Below are 18,519 nucleotides of genomic sequence, written 5' to 3'. Positions count from 1 at the left end.
CCATTAATGAAAACTTCTTTTGAATTGTTCGACATTATAGATGTTGACATTTTCCTTAAATCTTTTACCAAAACTTACATTTACAGTTACATTTCTTGATAGGCTTATGAAATAAATTCTGCAGAACCAGTACAAATAAGCTGCTATAAATAGCAGTGGCTGAATCAACCCAGTGCCTCTTTCATAGAACAATGCAATTTATTGTGCCAATAAAAGTTGACAGAGCATGACTTCCTTCGTTCAATGTTAACAGAGTTACCCAATCCGACGGTAATCCGGCGATGTTTCCAAAAAATCTCCGTCTCAAGGAGACGTGCAGGAAAATGTGAAGGAAATTGATCAATTTTGGTTGGATTTTGTAAAAAGCGATTGCCAACACACCGTCTGCATCTTGCATGGCTTGCACCGTGCCGTGGCACACTTTTTGAGACCTAGAGAGGTAGTGGAACATATGATCGTCAGCGACACGGTAGGCAATTTGCTGCTCAGCAAATACGCACTTGAGAGCGAACATTTCGAAGACTTGTAGAGCAATTGACCCGTTTCAATGCTGTTCGATGCCTTTTTGGCCAATTATAGTATTCGCCCGCAAAGCTTACCGAACAGCAGCGAGAAGAAGCCATCCAATGAGATTGATTTTTCGTGATTGACCATCGGATTGGAGTTGACTGACTGTTTGCCGTTCGTTATAATTATATTGTTCATGAATGAATGTATGAGAGTGCAAAAACATCATCAGCTCGCTGTTTTTTGGAATGGATGTGATGCGCAACAGTAACATCAGCTTAGATTCATTGTCTGCTCGAAACCTCCATTGTCGACTTGGACTGGTCCTTGAGACATAAGACATTACGATGACCATCATTTGCTGTTTGGATGACGGATCACAACACATAAATAGGGGTCAACTATAGCAATTCAACTCTACACGATCGGGTGACACAAATTTTAGCTACTTCAGAGATTGAATCCCACAGATTGTAGGAAAATGAGGAATGCTCTCTCCACTCACCGTTTAGACGACAACGACGAGCGATGTGTACTCAAGTGGATTCTAAAAATACCAATTGCCATCTGTTCTCATCAACATCATACTGGCTGGCGTTAGACAACGTAGATTATCTAACATATGTACATTGGCTGATTTAATGTGCAGTAGGTAGCAGGTATTTACAAAACATGCCAGGGAGGAGGGTTGCGGACAAATCACTCACATTTTTCGTATCGCATGCGAGCTCTTATTGTCTCAATTGTCGATAAAAGCAGATAAACCTAAACGTTTCACAGTATGTCGTGTGTTTCGATTAGATATATTCATGGCGTGGTCCTATACAGATAGTTGCTGTCTACTATATTATACTTTTGTAGGTTCCCCTCCCTTTGTTTCAAAAGTGTTTGCACCAAGACCAGAAATGCGTTTGGATTCCAATATTATAATTATTTACTTTATTGTAGTGGCTTTTTGCCATTGGCTCCGGTCGATAATCTAGTCAGAATGTCCACTTTCTCCATTTCTCTGACCTGCCATACGATTCACGAATGTATACGTTATTTCACCTCTTTACGAGAATTGACACAAAACCTTACCAATATTGAGATTGAAAACTAAACTAAATTAACGGTCAACATCGTAAATCGTTTCCTCAAATTAGTCTTCAGCTCACCTTAAAAAAAAAAAACGAGCATTCAAACACACAGTCTAACGCGTTGGTCGCCTTTGTCTCCTCCTCGTGTTTTCGTTCTGCCGTTGTGTTTATTGATACTGCGTCAAAAGCAGCGAGCATGCAAATACCGACACACATATTCTAAACAGTCAGTGTGACGACCCATCCACGGTCCGAGACTAAACAACTGAACTGAACTACCGCAATCTTGGCCCAGCTGACACTACGCGTTGTAAGTTGTTAGTTATGTCGCATTGGAAATTGGATGGATTTGTGAATCAATGAAAACATGTGTCTGACGGAAATATTTTCAAGGTAAATCGCGTGTCGTCTGCAAACCGTCTGAAATACGATGTTGATCAATAATAAGGTCATGGCTAGAGAATCAAAATCAATAAGGTCTTTAAAATACTAATGGGTTTCAAATGTTTCCAACTAATTATTCTTGAACACGCTTTTAGTGAAATGATATAAATTAAATAGGCTTCTACAAAGTTGTTAGACACGACAACTCATTGGGAAAACATCGATGACATATCTTCCCAAACAAATGTCAAACTAACAAAAGAAATATAAAGAGCAAGTTACTTCTTCTTTTATTTTCAGGATTACGTTCTTCAGTAATTGCAAGGGAGTTTCTTTGCCAAAATTACCATTTTAGCATTCGTATATCGTATCGACAGGTACGATGATATGTGTATGCCCGGGGTAGTCAAGGGACATTGTAAAACGAAAGATCCTGGATCATCCTGGATCCAAATTTAAATTCCTTCAGCATAACTTAGCTCTATAGCCACAAGGCTATATTAGAATATTGAGGAATTTCCTATTTCGTAAACATTCGGATTCAAAACTCGTTTTATTTCACGCCGTTCATTTGGCTCATAGCATATATGTAATATTAACGCTTTTAGTGGTGTCTTCAGTTTTTCAGTAAGTAAATACATAATAAAATACTGAAAAGTGAGATAGAAAATTCATTTTCTGAACTCTTGCACATATAAGTATGATTATGTTTTGAACAACTTTGTCAAAGACACATAGATCAAACTTTATTATTTTTTATGATATAATTTTTTATTATAACCCTTGAACAGATTTTTTTTATTTTACAGGCTTTGAACGTTCTAGGAACCCTCCAATGTCGTTAAAATATACTACTTTACGGCATCTTGCTAAGTTATGAAATAAACAACAAACTATTGCATTTTATGTAGTATTTTTTTGTGAATATTTCACCACAAGTAACTACTGAGGCTCGTGGACAAAAGATGCAAATTATATTATACCCATAAAAAAGTATGGATTCTCAAAAAAAAATGTATTTAAAACTTCCACAAGGAAATAATATATGTATAATTGCTATACACTTTTCTTGAGAGATTCTGCTCAAGGATGTTCGTTTCTTCTTCTGCTTCTTGACATCTTGTCCTCACTGGGACAAAGCCGGCTCCTCAGCTTAGTGTTCTTATGAGCAGTTATTAACTGAGAGCTTTCTTTGTCAGAGCTGCCGTTTTCGCATTCGTATATCCATTGCGAAAAGATCCGGGACCGACCGGGAATCGAACCCAGACACCTTCAGCATGGCTTTGCTTCGTAGTTGCGGACTCGGCTAAGGAAGGCCCCGAAGGTGTTCGATTATTTATCCCGATTGTTGTCCAGAGTACCATTCGGTGAAGTTTTAATGCGAATAATGCGAAACAATGTGAAAGAACAGCCTATTATTAACCCCTCTACCGGCGACTTCATTTTTACCGCAAGAAACAAAATTCAAATCGCGATAACTTATTTGTTTCTCGGTATTTTTGCACCATTTTTTCACAAGTTCTCAAAAAACTCGTCTAGTTTTAGAATCTGTGTCAACATTGATCATTGGTCATCTGGATATTCCGAAATTCCTTGGGGAACCGACGTGTAACCATAACCCACGTATATATCTGAGGCTACATAATTTTTATCGTATTCGGTTTTTCGGAACAATACATTATTGGGAGTATGTAGTGAAAAAATTAAGCAATTTGGTGCAGCCGTTTCTTAGTAATGAGTATTTATGTTGCTGCTACCTCGGTGGTAAAACAAAGATCTTGAGAACTTCAAAAAAACTCATATCGTAAATTTCAGATATCTCTAAGAATACTTAAACAATTTGTATGATTTTTTCAGGGTAGCTCCTTATTACATGGTATTGTATATCCCAAATATTAAGATAAGTTGACGTAAAACAAAATGGCCGCCTAAGCCATTTCATATGGAAAATCCCCCAAGGAACATTGCAATATCTTTAAGAGCAGATCACCAATCATCAATATCGACACGGATTCTTAAACTAGAAGAGTTGTTTGAGAACTTGTGAAAAAATGGTGCAAAAATACCAAGAAACAAAAAAGTTATTGTGAATTGATTTTTTTTTTCTTGAGGTGTAAAATGAAGCTGGCGGTAGAGGGGTTAAAAGAGGGAAAATTCAAATTGAAATATTATCAGCTGAGTGCCATTAAATATTGGAATAAATGTCAATAAGCTAAATATCTATACTTCAAAGATACCGCTTCCAATAAAACTACCTATCATGTACTCGCTTTTTTCATCGGTCTATCACGAAAAAAAAATTTGAGTCAAATGAACGTGGCACATGATTTAGAACATCTGTTACCGTAAAATGGGGTGAAGTTGATTACTTTTGAGCGACTCCATTCAATAAGAACCAGTGAGATGCATGTATTATCATAATGTGACCAGATGTGTCCCGGAAAAAATCCGGGACGCTTGTCAGATCTCATCCCCAATTAAGCGCTGCCTATGTTTGATGTGTAATTTACAATCATATTCAATCTAAGACATGTACTACACATTAAGTTACTTGCAATCAACGATATTGACACTGTACTTTTTTTTTCTATCTTTATTAACGAGATTTTTAGCCCTGGGCTAGTTCATCTCGGGACCAACGGCTTTACTTCCCTTCCGAAGGAAGTCGTCACTATAATTTTTAGTGACTATCTCGGGGATGGGTTTCGATCCCAGGTCCTCGGCGTGAGAGGCGTGTGTTCTAACCACTACACCAGGTCCGTCCCCCTTGACACTGTACTGTCAAGTTAAAAATTGCTCTGTCCCGGAAAATCCGGGACGTCTGGTCACTTTATATCATGATCAACATATTTTTAAACCCAGTACTGGTTGGATGTTTATCGAATTATGTAAAGGAAATTTAGGCATAGTGCTATAATAATAGCAAAAACATTTTTTATACAGTCAAACCTCCATGAGTCAATATCTGAAGGGACCATCGACTCATGGAAATATCGAGTCGTGGAAACAAATGCTTTGGAAAGCTGTTTGGGGGGACCATCGTAGTAACCATGAAATTTTGATTTTAGTATGGTTCCATGAGTCGATATCGAGTTATGGAACATCGACTCATGGAGGTATCACTGTAAATCAAAAAGTGAAGTTTTTGATTCCGGGTTGAAGTTGATCAATTACTTACTTTGATAGGTTTCCTAAAATTAAGCAATATGCTATTTACTAAATACGGGATCACTAAATCTGAATCAAGTCTTAACAACATTACAACTTGTTGATAAATCGGTAAATTTTGGAATTTATTTTGTGAATTACCGAATAAACCATATTAAACACCTAAATGCTCACGAAAACAATATTTTTTCTCTGGAAATATTATTTTTATCCTCGATGCAAAATCGAAACAATCTTAGAATATTTGAGACATATTATTTGAATGGTGTTTTCACATGGCCTTGAAAATAGTCAATTGTTTGTAGAAGAACCCTACAACAGTTTTTCAAATATTTTCTAAAAAACCTGTTTTTTATGATATAATTATTATAATAATTATAATTATTTTCTATGCCAAACCAAATTTAAGAAAATCAAGAGCATTTATCAAACAATGCGACATAACAAAAATTTTCATAATTGAAATCGAATTATAGCGCTATTGATAAACTCTACTAGTAGGTACGGGAATGATCAACTTCTTCCCACTGATCAATTGCACCCCGAATTACGGTACTTTAAACCTATGGATTTTATAACAAATTTATCAACTTACGTCTAATCTTACATCAGCTAGCACGTTAAATACTTTTTAACAGCAGGATCATGAATAGCTTTCAGTGTGTCAATTACATTATGATTTCTCGGGGAAATGGTACATCTGGGAAAACACTTCATTCGGGAAAACTACTACATTCGGAAAAAAACGTCAACTACGTTAACGCTAGCGACAAATAGTTCATTCGGGAAAACGTCATTCGAGGAAATTGCATTCGGGGAAATAGTTATCGGAGAAATGTGGGACAATCGTTTTTAATGCATACTGTTTACATGATTGTGCTACTTTTCCCCGAATGTCGTTTCCCCGAACGTCAGTTCTACGAACAAACCGCCGCCTCTGCCGAATGCGGTGCAGAGCTCTTCCACCGCTACGTCCACGTGAACACACATTGCTAATCACTGTGATTTATTTAGTCTTTAACACTACGTAGGTTACTGTAGACGTCTTTAGTTCAAGTAGTTTAAGTCAATAAACGGATATGTAATTCTATGAAAGCCTAGTTTGTCACGCGGGAAATCGAGCCAAAACCTTACCACTTGCTCGATCAAACCCTTTAATCGAACACCATTTTCCAGAAAAGTAGTGCAATTGTAATAGGTGCTATTATAATCTTCAGGGATAGGATGGTGGACTAGAAAGAACGATAAGCAAACAAAAGAGGGAGGTATTTCCATTCTCGGCTATACACATGCTGTCAAAATGCTGAGGGTTCGATCACCACCCTGAAATGTATAAAAGTATAACAATGATGAGTAATAAAAACTTTTCGGGGAAACGAGATGTTCAAGGAACTGGCGTTCGAGGAAACAACATTCGGGGCACCGACATTAGGGGAAAAGTAGCAAAACCGTTTAAATATTGTATCCATAATTGGTAGGGGAAATTAGGGTACAACCGACACTGTGAGTAAAATCGACACCCTTTGATTTTTCATGTTTTGAACAGATTTTCATGCAGTTGCTCTATCTTTACTTGTGAAATGTTGTGTTTCGGATGACATTACAACTCACTTTACCAATAAACTGCCAAAATAAACAATAAAATCATATTGGATAACATAGAAGCAACAGCAGTTGCTAATCCCAAGCCCCATTCACTAAATCCCTGTGCAACTTCGATTGCTCTGGTCAATCATGGAGTAGCAACTACGAATTGTACGGTCTCATGCTCATGCTCATGCTCAAAATCAAGAAAATTTACAGGAAAATGTGTTCACTGTATTCTTTTCTCCAACCTAAACACAGTGAATACAATTTCATCGAAAAATGTTCAGTTTTGAACAGAAAAACTGCTTTTAAAGTTTCGATGATTACGATGACGGAGCGTTGAACGTTAAATTGTCAGATTTTGAGAATTTTCCACTTCGTTGACGAAGGGTGGTTTCATGACTCCAGCATTTTCAAGTATAATATCTCATGAAAGTAGTGTATGAACCGCTTTTAGAGCTGAATTAAATCCTTGCCTAACCTTCCTATATGTAAGACCCATTTTTTTTTTTTTTTTTTTAATTTCTTTATTAGTATCATTCCAAACATTACATTCATTTCTTATATCTAGGTGTTCTGTGTTATTAGACAACACTATCATCCTAATTTGGTAAAACAAATTTAAGATTTTATTAACATTTAGTTAACAACATATAACATTTCATTTGCCGTAGCAGTTCTGATTTTTTACAGGTGAGTTGATTTCACCTGCTTATAAGAGAAAAAAAAACGCTTTAAATATACTTAACCTAACTTAACCTAAACATATAACGCATTAATCGTGGCAATAGAAGATTGTAACGATTTTTGCCTGAAATTATTTATTATTTTATTTGACATTTGTTCCAATGTTTCAACATTGGATATTCTATGTAACTCATTGGTACTATACCAGGGAGGAAGCCTCAGAATCATTTTCAAAATTTTATTTTGAATTCTCTGCAGAGCTTTCTTCCTGGTATTACAACAGCTAGTCCATATTGGTACAGCATACAACATGGCTGGCCTGAAAATTTGTTTGAATATCAAAAGCTTGTTCTTAAGACAAAGTTTTGATTTTCTATTAATAAGGGGATAAAGACATTTTACATATTTATTACATTTGGCTTGAATGCCCTCAATGTGATTTTTGAAAGTTAAATTCTTATCTAGCATGAGCCCTAGATACTTAACTTCATCTGACCAATTTATTGGAATCCCTCTCATCGTGACAACATGTCTACTTGAAGGTTTCAAATAAAGAGCTTTTGGTTTATGTGGGAATATTATTAGTTGAGTTTTGGAAGCATTAGGAGAAATCTTCCATTTTTGCAAGTATGAAGAAAAAATATCCAAACTTTTTTGCAATCGACTACAGATGACACGCAGGCTTCGACCTTTGGCGGAGAGGCCTGTGTCATCCGCAAACAAAGATTTTTGACATCCCTGAGGTAACTCAGGTAAGTCAGATGTGAAAATATTGTATAATATTGGTCCCAAAATGCTGCCTTGAGGAACACCAGCTCTTACAGGAAGTCTTTCAGATCTGGAGTTCTGATAATTAACCTGAAGTGTACGATTTGACAGATAACTTTGAATTATTCTAACAATGTAAGTTGGAAAATTAAAGTTTTTCAATTTTACAATCAAACCTTCATGCCAAACACTGTCGAATGCTTTTTCTATGTCTAGAAGAGCAAGACCAGTAGAATAGCCTTCAGATTTGTTGGAACGGATCAAATTTGTTACACGTAAAAGTTGATGAGTGGTCGAATGTCCATGGCGGAATCCGAACTGTTCATTGGCAAAAATTGAATTTTCGTTGATGTGGGCCATCATTCTGTTCAAAATAACCTTTTCAAAAAGTTTACTGATGGAGGAAAGCCAACTGATTGGACGATAGCTAGAAGCTTCTGCAGGATTTTTGTCTGGTTTTAAAATTGGAACAACCTTAGCATTTTTCCATTTGTCAGGAAAATATGCTAATTGAAAACATTTGTTAAATATATCAACTAGAAATGATAAGCTACTTTCTGGAAGTTTCTTGATGAGGATGTAGAAAATTCCATCATCGCCAGGAGCTTTCATATTTTTGAATTTTTTAATAATAGTTCTCACTTCTTCCAAATCAGTCTCCCAAGTATTTTCGAAAACGTTCTCTTGATTGAGAATATTTTCGAACTCATGAGTAACTTGATTTTCAATTGGACTAGTAAGTCCTAAATTAAAATTGTGCGCACTTTCAAACTGCATAGCAAGTTTTTGAGCTTTTTCGCAATTAGTTAGTAATAATTTGTTTTCCTCTTTCAATGCCGGTATAGGCTTCTGAGGTTTTTTCAAGATTTTAGATAATTTCCAAAAGGGCTTAGAGCCAGGGTCCAATTGAGAAATTTTATTTTCAAAATTTTTGTTTCTTAATTGAGCAAAACGCTTTTTGATTTCTTTCTGCAAATCCTGCCATATAATTTTCATAGCAGGATCGCGAGTGCGTTGAAATTGCCTTCTCCTCACGTTTTTAAGACGGATCAAGAGTTTAAGATCATCGTCTATAATCACGGATTCAAATTTTACTTCACATTTTGGAATTGCAATGCTCCTGGCTTCAACAATAGAATTTGTTAAACTTTCAAGAGCATTGTCAATATCAAGTTTAGTTTCTAAAGAAATGTTAACATCAAGATTAGAGTCAACATACGTTTTATATATATTCCAGTCGGCTCGTAAATAATTGAATGTGGAGCTGATAGGATTTAGAATCGCTTCTTGGGATATTTGAAATGTAACAGGGACATGATCAGAATCAAAATCAGCATGAGTAACTAATTGGCTACAAAGATGACTAGAGTCGGTTAAGACCAAGTCAATCGTAGATGGATTTCTAGAAGAGGAAAAACATGTAGGGCTATCAGGGTATTGAATTGAGAAATATCCTGAAGAGCACTCATCAAATAAAATTCTGCCGTTGGAATTACTTTGAGAATTATTCCATGACCGATGTTTGGCATTAAAGTCACCAATGACAAAAAATTTTGACTTATTGCGAGTCAATTTTCGCAAGTCAGTTTGGAGCAGATTAACTTGCTGTCCAGAGCATTGAAAAGGCAAATAGGCAGCTATGAAAGTATATTTACCAAACTGTGTTTCAACAGAAACACCTAAAGTTTCAAAAACTTTAGTTTCAAATGATGAAAACAGTTGATGTTTTATACGCCTATGAATGATGATTGCAACTCCCCCACATGCCCCATCAAGTCGATCATTACGATAAACAAAAAAGTTAGGATCTCTTTTGAGTTTAGATCCAGGTTTTAAATACGTTTCGGTAATAACTGCTATATGCACGTTATTAACCGTAAGAAAATTAAACAGCTCGTCCTCTTTACCATTCAGAGAACGAGCATTCCAATTTAAAATATTTAAATTATTATTTGGATCCATTAGAAAAACGTAATCCAATAACAATTAGATTTGTAAATTTTACACCTACTTGGACTGCTTCAGTCATAGTGGTGGCTTTGAACATTGCATCGATCATTAGATTCAATGGTTCAGTTAGAAAATTAAAATCAGAGGCAGACATATCATCTGATGGTTTCCCATTGGAATTTTCGGTAGACGAAGAAGCGGAATTACCTGTGGCGGTAGGGTTTTTTCCATTTGATTTGAAACAAGTAGAATGGGTACCCATGGATCGAACAGGGGAGGAGTTCAAATTTCCTGCTACGATATCGGCAAAGGATTTACCGTGGGTAGATACGTTCGAAATTGAAAGATTCGAACGACTACCCGACGGATTAAAATTTGTTTGTGAATGAGCATGATTATGATCTTCCTGATGGGTATGATTCATGATCAAGCGATCGTTAACTGAAAAATGAGCATTGTTCGATACTCTACCAGGCAAATTTCGGAAACGACCGTTATCGTAACGGATATTATCTTTCATCTGCCTGGCACGAGCCTCAATGACCCTTTTGCGTGAAGGACAATTCCAAAAATTGGACTTATGGTTAGCCCCGCAATTACAGCATATGCATTTGGTGGTATCTTCCTTCACTGGACAGACGTCTTTGGCGTGAGAAGAACCTCCGCAAATCATGCATTTAGCATCCATGCGACAATTTTTTGTACCATGACCCCACTTTTGGCACCGACGGCACTGAGTGGGGTTCTGGTAATTTCCTCCAGGTTTCTGGAAATGTTCCCATGTCACACGGACATCGAACATAAGTTTTGCTTTTTCTAAAGCTTTAATATTATTTAGTTCTTTTTTGTTAAAGTGAACTAAATAATATTCTTGAGAAAGCCCTTTCCGAACAATGCCAGATTGGGTTCTCTTTTTCATAATAATTACTTGGACTGGGGAAAATCCAAGTAAATCATTTATTCCATTTTTGATCTCTTCAGGTGACTTATAGTCACTTGAGAGACCTTTCAAGACAACTTTGAACAAACGTTCAGTTTTGTCGTCATAAGTAAAAAATTTGTGCTTCTTCTCTTCAAGATGTCTGAGAAGAAGTTCACGATCATTAAGAGTTTCCGGCAAAACGCGACAGTCTCCTTTCTTTGCGATTTGGAAGGAAACCTTGATTCCCCTAATGGAGTTCAAGATCTCCTGCCTAAATCCCGCAAATTCGGAACAACTGACCACGATAGGCGGCACTCTTTGCTTCCTCACTTGATTCAAAGAGCCTGGGCTAGAGGCTGCTTCGATTTGGTGTTCGGAAAATTTGTCTAGAGCATCGAACTGATTGCTCATTTCGATACAATTATTCATTTCACCCTTGGAAGAAAGTTCGCATTCCGGGGAAGCGTCTTTTCTTCCATTCTTGCCACGTGTAGTGACAGTTTTAAAACCCACTTTTTTGGAAGGAAGTAGTGAATTCAGAGATTCACCCTTCCTTTTGTTAGTTGTTGATACCATGTTTAGTTAATAAACGAAAGAAGACGTGACCTTCGAAAGGTTTTTTCCCAAGACGGTGTCCAAGAAGGATTACCACCGCTAGCTTTCGCCAACGGGTCCAACGAAAAATCGAAGGCACGGGTCCAAACAAGGATCGTAAAGGGATCAATAGTAGAAAAAATACCGTGAAGGCCCCATACTCTGCGCACTTAAGGCTTTTCAAATTTCAAACAGCTGTAAATAATTGAAAACAAAAAACTATATTCTGAAATTTTGGAAGCAAATACTTATTGATCTTATGTATAAGGAAAAAATATAAAAGCTTTACTAAGTAATGATTTTTATTGCAATTTTTTAATTTTTCTCAAGGGTGTCCGTGTTCCTAACTCTGCGCACTGATTTTTGCAATGCTCCTTATTCTGCGCATTTAGGTTCCTAACTCTGCGCACTCGATAAAATCTTTATAACAGTTGAAGTGTTTTACTAATAGCATTACTAACATTTAAACTCCGAATTTCTCTTCATTTTCTTGCTTCATACGGCTTTACGTCCCCAGTGGAGCGTGGAATGTCTCTAACACAAGGTTACTAAGTGAAGTGAATTTTATCTATAATTCAGTTGAATGCCATTAAGTGCAACTCTCAAAACAATCGAAATCATCATATGATTTCCAAAACATGTAATCAACTTAGTTTTCTTAAACCTAAACCAACATACAAAAAGGGTACAAACTATGTCTTTTTTGCGTTCACCCTTGGCGTGTAAGGGAAAATAAGCTTTGACTGTTTATTTATTTTCACTAGCAAATATAAAACAAAAAATTTCTTTGGTTCGGTTCGGGTCCGGGTTTGGTATCAAATTATTGTCTCGATTCGGGTCGGATCCGGGCTTGAAGAAAATAAATAAGAACCTGGAGCTGATTTGTTATATGTGCAACCCGAACATTTTTACTAAATACGCAGAATAGTTTAAGCGTAAGGGTATATCCATTCTTAATGTAGTGTTCATCACTCAATCGAAAAGTATCGCCGCTCTGTATAAGCGTGACGTAATTAATGAACGATTCCTATGGCAGACCAATAACAGCACTTTATTGGCGTTTCTATGTTGCAAATGCGATTAAACCTCGATGTCCCATTACTCGATATTGACTCATGAAACTATACAAAAAATCAAAATTATTTTATAGCATGGTTAGGGAGCATTCAAAAATTACGTCCATCGTTCACGGGAAGGTGGAGTTTATAAAAATGTGACAATGCATGCATTAGGTACTGTAAAAATCGCGACAGGGGATTGAGGGGACGGAGTGTATAAATCCTTTAAATATGATGGAGGTCATTTTTAATCTTCCCTTACCATGATGGTCCCCTCAAAAAATTTTCCAAAGCATTTCTATTCCATATCTCGATGGTGTCGACAAGTCGATGGTTCCCTTCAATATCGACCTCTGGAGGGTTGATTGTATGTTGAAAATAACGTTTTATAACTGCTGCGCATAGTAAGGAACATAGTTGAAAAATGGTTCCTTACTATGCGCACTTAAGAAGAATAAGAAAATGGAGAGAAAATAAGTTGCACTTTATCAGTGTTGATTGCTCGATAAATAAACTAGAGCCTACGTACTAAAAATCGAAAATATATTCTCTTTAATTTGCTTCAAATGACTTAAGTGATGAGGTACTCCTTAGCATTTTTGCTAACGGGCAGTCAATTTGGAAGTTTTTCAATATTTTTAAAGCTATTTTATTTTTTATTAAAGTAACAAACGTAAATTTGTCAAGAAAATTCTTCGTGTGCTTTTTTATTACTATTGTAGCAATATATTAAAAATAAATTTTGAACAAAAATGTAAGTATTTTACCAGATGTTGGTGGATTTTGGTGGAAGTGCGCAGAGTTAGGAGCTGCGCAGAGTTAGGGGCCTTCACGGTAGTACTGAAAAGTACTGTTTTAGTAGCACTGAAAAGTACCGTTTTTAATTTTAGCACTGAAAAGTACTGTTTATGTAGCACTGAAAAGTACTGATTTATTGCTTTAGGTAGTTTTTAAGAAAACTTCCAAGAGCAGAGAGAATTCGTGTACGCACAGCACGAAGGTACAATGCGCACTGTAAGACCTAATTAATTTCCACAATCCGCCACTATCGCCATTCAAGTGTTCGTCGTGATACTGGTTCCACTTTTCGATTACATGGGCTCGTGTTATGAACCATTCGTATAGTTGCTTATAGATCTTCCATGTCAGCATGATCGGTTTCATCTTTCTACATTCCAGATTAATTCCAGTGAAATCTTAAAGTGAAGTGAAACGAATTCGTAGAATAGTGGCACTCAATTCAACTGGATTATTTTTGGAAGCCTAGCTCGGTAAGAAGAGTAAGCAAAGCCGACATCTAAAATATGCATGTCTACTGCGCTCAACAGTGACTCAAGACAACATCATCAAATCGGTGTTCCAACCTGTGATATTTTACTTTTGTAATTTCATGAGAACTATCTTCTTTTTATCCATCAGTCATCTGATATCACGTCCCAAAGCTGGTGATCTCTCAGCAGAGGCGCGCACACGATATGCAACAGCGGCCACAATCCCTCCCATTCAGTAGCTACCCTAAAAAATAAGTCTGCGCGCAAAGACAGACAGTCGGTAGCTCGAAGTTTTGTTTTCAACAACGTGTGTAAGCAATCTAGCACATGTGTATATACAACATCCATCCACATGGCCTCCACATCGTAATTGAGACCTGAGTTGGTTCGCGATGTGAGCTGGTCCAACACCATCATAATTTTCTTTGTATGGTGGTACCTTAATGGGTTTCGTCTGACGCGATGTGGTAGTTTGTGGCTATCTCACTCCTCTGTTTTTGTTTTTCGTAACAATCGCGTTTTCGAATCGCATGCGTGCATTTCTTACAATCAGACTAGGTTCGCTATTCGTACACTATTCAGCCACAGCGGTGTTTCTATGGAAATTCGTAAGACTTTGGCAATAGTCTCCTAGCCTAGCCTAGCAGCAGCAAACGGTCTTCGAAGTATGTACCAGCTTCGAACGTACGTGAAGGTACGACACTGTTGCATAGTGCAGCCGATTGTTTTCATCTAACAACGAAACGAATGAAGCGCAATTTTGGCACGTCAAAACCGATTAGCTTGATAGGCATCAACAATTTTCCGATGTGGTAATCTTCGAAACTAGCGAAAAGCTTTTAAATGTGATGTAAGTGTATCTTTTGGCTTTGGACTTAGAATAAATAGTTGATTCCGTATACATTCGAGGAAGGAAGGATCTGTCTGGAGGGAAAATAAATATTTTTTAGGGTTTTTTTTTTTATCAAACAAACACACAAACAAAAAAAAACTTTGGCAAATTTTAAATTTTTTTACAAAATTTCAAGTGAACAACGAATTTGTAAAATATAACTGAGCCTAATGTAGTACGAACGGTGATTGTTATAGTCTATAATACTAGGTTGCGCCTGAAACCCAACGTAGATCGATACAAAGAGAACGGAGTGGATTCAAATGAAGGCCATTGGGTTAGGTCGACACCGAAATCTCGGTACCAAATGAACAGTTGTTTTTTTTCCTCATCTGTAGAGCCTTTTCACCACTGCTTCCATTATTTAGGAATATTGTGGTATGACCCATATTTTTTTTGGTGCTCATCAAATATCCTTTCACAATTGAGATGTGATAGACATTGGCTGATGTGTCACACTGTCCCAACTGGGCACAACTCGTTTTATAAAGTCTATTACCCTATTAGGAATACCTTGCCAAATTTCCAAGGGCTGAACAGGTGTTATTGGTGCTTGAATTATAAACAAGAGTGATCGTTGTTTAGCATACACTAGCTAGGTTTGTTAATCCTCCAAATCCTACAAGACTTTCTAAGGAATCCATTTTTGGTCTATTTTAATTCCTGTTTGGTTTCTTATTGCAGGAATAATCAGATTACAGCAATTTTCTAACTTATCACATTCAGCATTTGCATTACTGAGTACTAATCGGTTGTCTTATTTTACCCTTTTTCACAGATTGAACGATCGTTTCATCAGGCCCGGGAGGTGTTTACGGAATCGAATCGCGGTTCCATCCCACTATTGTTCTGGATTAAGTGCTGTGTAGACAAGGTGGTACGGAAGAAAATCGTAAAATAGGCACGTGAATAATTGTGACCACCACCGAAACCAGTTGTCCGACAGGAAGAAAGAAAAAGAGAAGAGAATAAAAGTCGATCTTTGCGTGTGAAATCGAATCAGTGCAAGTGCTTTGTGTGTTGGACTTTCTCCTGAAAAATATCGACGAAGTGAGAAAAAGCGGAATATAGGTCTGAAGGAAGTGAGCAGGCAAAAAATCAAAATAAATCTTTTCACTCTTACTGCAAACAATTATCCTATCAGCAGCGATTGCTCGGTTTGGGGTCTTGTGTACGTAAGTTGGGCGTTGTGCGCGTCGTGCGCTTGCCGGACTCGGCGGAAGTCACAAAAACCAACATTGTGTTGTGGGTAGCCGAAAAAGTGGAATAAAAGTAGCCCACTGCTCCATAACGAGCAAGCAATTTCATGAGTTTCAAGTGAATAACCATCATCCCACTGTGTCGTGCCGTAAGCACCCTAAGAGACAAGGCAGGCTTACGACGGCATCTCACAATTAAGCAAACGAACGCCACAAATACGGCACATCACAGCGAAGCAGACGTACTTCGCACCCAGTCAAGGTGAGATTTTTTTTTGTATATCTTCGGATTTTATTCTCTTTCGTATATCATTTTCCTTATTAAAATTTTATGGCATACATGCAACCACGCTTTATTCTAGAAATAATTTTATCCGCCCTCGTTTTGTTTTGTTCGTTTTCATTCAAGAAAGTCTATTACCTATTATTATTTATTTTTATTTAAGTGGCTATTCTTACTAAAAAATACAATAGTCATTTAAAAATATGCATAAAAGTTGAAAAAATAACATTTTTCTAAAAGGCCCCATCTCATTTTCCGCTAACCAGGATATTCATCGCAAATGCGGCCTTTTCTCAAAAAGGCCTCATTTCTATATCTGACGGAAACCTAGTTGAGGCCTGTTAAACAAACATCAAAATTGCAATGTAGATTGCGAAAAACGTTCCAAACTCACTAAGTAGATGCAGGTTATACTACGGAGCGACTGCTCCTTGTATTATTTTATACAGTGGTTGACTAAACGGCGAACATTATCGGGTTCCTGTAGAATGATGTATTTTGTATCATACTACCTAATAATACCTGTGTCAGCCTGTCTGTACTTCACAGACAATCAACAAAAACACGATTTGGTTTCAATTGCATGAAAAATAACGTTCAATTGCAATATTATTTTAATTGAACCAATATTTCCATACATTTTCTCGACGACAAACTCGCGTAGCACATACATAATGTTCATGGATGACGAAGGGTTCAATCAATCACATATTTAATCGACCGCACGAATCTTCTCTTGCTGTAGGGATCTCCATGTACTTTACTTCACCACTTAACACTCTTCTACACTTCAAATTTCTTATTTCATCATCAATTTTAAATGATTTTCAAAAGGCCACATCAGAAGATGATGAAAAAACAAGCCACAACTAGAAGGCCTCAACACATTTTAGAGTAAACAAAGGCGTCAACTCACAGGCCTCATCAGCGTCGGCCGGCGTCTATGGCCACAAATGAAAAGGGCTGCACAGCTTTTGGTGAAATAAAAGCCTCATTTCCTTTGACTCGTTTTTTTAGCAGGAATTTTTGCTAAAATGATAGTAATAATTATTCATAGCTATAAATCAGTTTATCTATCGACTTTCTGGACGATAAAATTACATACAATGCTTAAATTCATAATTTAAATTTGATTTATTGTTTGACAAAACAAGATTGCATTTTTCTCATTGTTTACTTTTTGGAGATGAGGCCTTTTGAATTGTTAGTCTTGAATTGTTTAGAAGAAGATCAGGTGCAGTCCATAAAATGCCAGCATAGGTATTGCGAAGTTTTCATTCAACATCTTATCCGGAATCCTCCAAAAACATGGAAGAAATCTGTCAGAATACTTTCATTAAGAAACCCCAAGGATAACTACAGACATGTGGCAAAAATCTCGCTTGGAACCCATCTTCACTGGGATAGAGCCTGCTTCTCAGCTTAGTGTTCTTATGAGCACTTCCACAGTTATTAACTGAGAGCTTTCTTTGCCAAAGTTGCCATTTTCGCATTCGTATATCATGTGGCAGGTGCGATGATACTCTATGCCCAGGGAAGTCAAGGAAATTTCCATTACGAAAATATCCTGGGCTGACCGGGATTCGAACCCAGACATCTTCAGCATGGCTTTGCTTTGTAGCCGCGGACTCTAACCACTCGGATAAGGAATCATAAATCTCTGATCATAAATTTCTTCACCCTGTTCGAATTTCTACAAGCAATGTCTTGAAAAAGTAAAAGTCTTGTAGGACATTATTCAAAGATTTTTTTTAGTTATATTAGCAATTTATCAAGAAAATCCTAGAAAAAAATCATGGAGGATCCAGGAATACTTCTTCAGATCCTCGTAGGAATTTATCAAAAAATTCTTGAAACTCATACAAGTTTCACCAGAGATAACTCTAGGATTTTCTTTAGAAATTTCTCGGGAATGTTTTCAAAATATTTTCCATATAAAATCTGAACAAAACCCTTAGTATTTCTCTAGAAAAATTCCTGGATGAATTGCTGGAAAAGTCTTTGAAGACCTTAGGAAATTTTTCAAAAATAAAGAAAAATGGAGAGATTCTTGAAGAATCTCCGATGTAATTTCTGCGGTTATCCTTCGAAAAAATCGAAAGTATCCTGGAAAAAATTACAGTGAAAAGCACAGAACAAACTCCTGAAAAGATCTTCGGAGAAATATGTG

General features: G+C 36.8%; 1 protein-coding gene across 4 annotated transcripts in view; it reads left to right on the top strand.

The window, feature by feature from the left end:
- LOC5569522 (E3 ubiquitin-protein ligase HECTD1) overlaps positions 1-18,519 on the top strand; it is a 105,465-nt gene that overhangs the window by 14,321 nt on the left and 72,625 nt on the right. For all 4 annotated transcript variants that reach the window (XM_021848326.1, XM_021848325.1, XM_021848324.1 and 1 more), the window contains exon 2: positions 15,646-16,328. The gene's annotated coding sequence lies outside the window, so the exon portion shown is untranslated. The remainder of the gene's footprint in view (positions 1-15,645; positions 16,329-18,519) is intronic.

This window comes from Aedes aegypti, chromosome 2 (assembly GCF_002204515.2).
Source record: "Aedes aegypti strain LVP_AGWG chromosome 2, AaegL5.0 Primary Assembly, whole genome shotgun sequence".
Lineage (NCBI taxonomy): Eukaryota > Metazoa > Arthropoda > Insecta > Diptera > Culicidae > Aedes > Aedes aegypti.
This window is presented reverse-complemented; position numbering and strand designations above follow the sequence as displayed.